We start from the raw sequence: 4,825 nt of genomic DNA on the forward strand, positions 1-4,825 counted from the left end.
TCCTCTTCCAGCAACAGACATCTTATGAGGTAAGTGGATCTGCTGAGAGTGTTCTTAGACTTACCCAGGACCACCCAGAAGTCTTCATGCGTAGGAGCAAAAAAAACCAAATCTAGTTCACCAAGTAAGAGTTTGCCACTTATGTTGAGAAGCGGGGAAACAAATCCAGTTCTCCAGAACAGAGTTCACCACTTTTAACCACTACTCCATGCTTGCTCTCCCATTTGAAATAGTGCTAGAAGATTTCCCATTTTTTTGCTGCTATATATGCACAGATTACTTGTTAAAAGACTAAACATGTACATTAACCATAAGACTTACTGTCTTAGAATGCTGATTTGATCATGTGAACTGGTACTTTGATTGGGTAGTGAATTCTTTCCCCAAAAGACCTTTACAAGAGAAGCTCGTACTCTCTTCATTCTGTCTTCATATTAAAATTTGCCAGCTCAAGAACACTAGCTGACAAAAACCTGTTCGTCTTTCTTGGAATGAATTGGAGAAAGATTCTGAGGTGAAGCTTTTTCATCATACCCAGTGTAAAGGGGAGAGGCCAACACAGTTCACCAGCTCACCCCCTGAGCTGATATTCAGCACACTGATTTTGAAGTCGCTAGGACTTTTCTGTTAGTCTCTTAACTTTTATTCTTTCAAATCCTTCTCTCTTGTAATGAACTTGAAAGGCTTTTATTTTTTCAACATGAACTTGAGTCTGCCATCTCTCCTCAATCTTACATTTCTAAAGTGAAATGTGATGATAAAAATCACTATGTAATTTGAAAACAATAACACTTATAGGTGTCACATACAAACAATGGACTTCCTAAACCTTTAATAATTATACAGAAAAGGAAATTTCTGTAGTGGAAGTGGCACTTTTCTTGTGCTTATTCCCTCCAAACTGCATTTACAACTTTACCTTCTGCATAATTAAAGGAGCCCTATAACTTCTTTTGTATACCCCTCCTTTTATTAGTAACTGAAAGGCAATTTTTATTATTTCATAAACCCTCTCATTAAGCATGAGCCCTCAATGCAGATTCCAGGTCTAGGGAACCCTGGCACAATGTAAACTGCATTTGTACTTCACAGCATCAATGAAAAGATTGAAGGCAGATGTCAAGTTTCTGAAATTTGTTTTCCTAATACATGTCATCTGCGTCATAGTGCTTTGTTAGTCATATGGAATAAATAAAACTCAAAATGGTGGAAATCACTTCAATCTCACATGTACATGGAACTTCTGGTTTGTACAAGTTTATCAACCTGCAACTAGGAGGCTGCAGGAGGACACGTAAGCAGGTACCCTAAGAAGTTTGTCCCATTTTGTTAAAATGCTTTATCAACTAAAGCTGTGACTACATTATGCTTAAAGTAAAAGTGGAAATGGATTTTAGGAGGGTGGAAGATTTCTAAGGAATTGTAAAGGAAACTTTTTAAAAGTTTCAACCAAATTCTCAGTGGAGGAATACACAGCTCTTGAACTCTACGTGTCACAGAAATTGACAAATAGGAGCAATACTTGAAGAAGTTCAGAGAATACTAAAAGCATTTTACTAAAGCACTAGCAACATTTCTCAGTGTGAGGAAATTTATGTTTAATGTGTTAACACTCTCAAAGAAGGAAGTTGTCAGACATTTACTCATTTATGGATCCCATGTGTATGTTGCAAATTGAATTTTGCCCCAGTACCCCAAATGAAGACACAATATCAAAGCATGAGTTTAACCAGTTTATTAAATTAGCTGATCTGCATCCAGAGGCATAGCTGGGCCATACTGCGCCCGGTGCACACACTGCATTTTCCGCCCCCCTGCCCCCTGTCATGATATATAAAACAATGGTTCAAAATGGTTAATCTTTTAATCAGCAGAAAGCTTACTAAGCAACAAGAGCTGGAGCTGGCCAGTCTGGGGGCAACCAGCGACAGTTAACCTTTATCATGATTGGTGAATTCAACTGTGGCTCTGGTACAATGAAAGGCTGTTACTGGGAAAAGTACACTGCTGGAATGTTATACGAAGCTAAGCATTGGGTATGCTGTATTCCACTGTATTCCACTTTATTCAAAAGTATTCCTGTTTATTTAGACTTAGTCTAGTGTTATAGTCTTGCTGAAGTGTTCTGTATAGCGTTGAAGTATTATCTAGTATAGTCTTGTGTAATCTTGCAACTGCTAAGTAAAACCTTCTTGATTGGAAAGAACATCTTGCATGGACAGTTTTTCCCCCTAAGTGCTAGGAGGCTGCAGTGAGTGCAGGAAGACTACTAAATCATCTTGTCTACCCTGAGTAGCTCCGCTTTAACTCTGCTGATAGGTTATGGGTCCAGACTCCAGGTCTACTTGGGAGTAAGAGAGAAGACATAGTCCAAATTGTGAGCTGTAGTGCAGCAGTTTTGAACAGAGCTGAAGATGGCATTTGCAAGAGCAAGTATGCCCTTCAAGCAACTAAATGCAAGCATCTACATGTTCTGGGCTTGCAAGAGGCAAAACTACTTAATAAGGGAAGACTTATGGACTGTGGTGGAGACAATTCCAACAGCTGTTGATGCAGCTGGTAAGTGAGCAGATGAGAAAACCCTAGTCTAGGGGCCAGGCACCCTAGATTCCCTGAATACTGCGGTTACAGTAAAGAAAACCAGGCATGCATTACTCAGGAGTAAGCTTGGTACAGCAACTGTGACGTACTTTGAATGGCTGCGTCACGCCCCTCAGAGGGTTTCCTCAGAAGCGACACCCATTGCCACCAACCAAACTTACTCCCAGGTAAAGGATCATGACCAGCCAGCCTAGATGTGTGGGAGGGGTGCCTTTCCATTCTCCCCCCCAAGGAAGGCGGGCACACACATCACTGACATCGCACAGTATCAGGCTGCGTGTTTGCATGAGCACATACTGCTGGCCTCTGCAATTGATTTGCTGCTACTGTTCCTTTCCCTTCAGCAGCTGTGTAACTTTAATGTATACATCTTATTAATGTATCTCCAGGGTAGAAAAGTAGACCATACTGAATTTCCATCTTCCAAGCAGGTACAGAATCACTGCCAGAAAAAAGGCAACTTTATTCTTGACTCATTTTACATTGTATTATTGCATTCTGTTGACTCATGCCTCAAACCAAATTTTGTAACAGTCCATTGATTTAAATTGGGATTATAAACCCTGTGAACTGTGAGAACATTTGAAAAAGTAAATAAGCATCTACTTCTAGGGTAATGGAGAAATATATAAACCTCTGTTACAAAAAAAACCTTTGCCAACAAGCAAAATTGGGGTCTGTCTATTTTTTCTATCAAAACTGTATGAAAAATAGCACATTTCCTACACATCTGCATCTCCACCAGTTTGAAAGAACCTGTTTTATAGATACCATGGACTTTTGTAGCATTTCTCTATAAGCCAGTAAAGTATTTAGTTATCATCCAGAATAAAGAAAGTAATTTTCTTTTATTATCTGTTAAAACAATTATGCTTTATGAGGCCTTGGTTGGAGAGGTCCACATTGCTGTTTTGAAAATAGAATCTTTTGGAAAGAAAAATTGGAGGAGAGTTCATTTCAATCCACACTTTCTACCTTTCAAAACAGTCTCTCTGGAGCTAAGCAGGAGGCAAGAAAGAAACCTATGATTTTTTTAAAATGAATTCTCATTGAGTGAAGGAAAGTGGCATACTTAGCACTCACCTGGATGCCAACTTAGTTAAAAAAATTCTGAAGAGAAGAACGAATGTCAATCCTAGCATCTTCCCATGGGGGAGTGAAGATTCTGTTTTAAAATGATTTAAGGGCAAGTACTTTCACTGTTTTGACAGGAGTGAAATGCAAGCTGCCTTGTGATAAATATTTCAGTGCTGTTTTTGAGGATTTTTTAAAAAGCACAAATTTTAAGAGGCATCCACTTTCCCCCCTTTGAAAATGCCCAGAAATACAGAAATCAATAGATCGACTGAATCTTCTGGTCTCAACTCATTTCCCAAATACCCATGCCTCTGTGACAGGTGTCTATTTAGCCTTCAAAACAATTAAAATAGTTTCCACAAAGCCCTCCAGGCTACAGTGCTGAACTTAGCATTGGGAATTATTATAAGTGGAATTGCACTTAATAAAGTTTTTATGGTGCTTTGACATTTAGACAATTGCAACACAGTCGTTCCAAAGTAAACACAAAACAACAACAGATAGGGTGGAGATATACTAAATTACTATAATTCCCCTTGATATAGAGTTATGACTTATAGAAAAATAAAGTAAAAGTGTATATTGCTCATTATATATGGAATAAACTTTGTGTCTTAGCACTTATTTATAATCTACCAGATTGTAAACTTTGGAATATGAATTGCAACATTGTGACATTATAACGTCCCTTTCACTCCTATCCCTGTCCTGTGTGCAGTCTACCTTGGGATGTATAGCTTCTGAACTTTGTGTCCTCTGTTTCTCAAAGGGGTTATATTGTAGTATTATGTTAAATAAGTAGTGTATAGTAACTTCAAGGACATTGGGTTTTGTGGCTATTCAGTAGCCCCCAGTTGCTTTGCTGTATCAGATCCCAGACAAGATTAATACCAACTCCTTGAGCTGCTCGAAGTCTGAGATCTTAATGAGTTTGGGTGACTCCCAAGAGTGTCAGCAAGAGGTTCCGAATGGTGCTGAGTCCAAGAAAACAATCAGGGTGCCTCTGAGAAGTCAGCAGAGGCTAGTGAAAACCGTCATTAACCTGATAGAGTGCCTCCCTTTCTGTTACCATAAAACTCTGCATAAATAGAATAAGCCAGTATCAATCAATCAATAATTATTTACAGTCAATGACCAGTACAACAAA

Source organism: Sphaerodactylus townsendi, linkage group LG02 (assembly GCF_021028975.2).
Source record: "Sphaerodactylus townsendi isolate TG3544 linkage group LG02, MPM_Stown_v2.3, whole genome shotgun sequence".
NCBI classification, from domain to species: domain Eukaryota; kingdom Metazoa; phylum Chordata; class Lepidosauria; order Squamata; family Sphaerodactylidae; genus Sphaerodactylus; species Sphaerodactylus townsendi.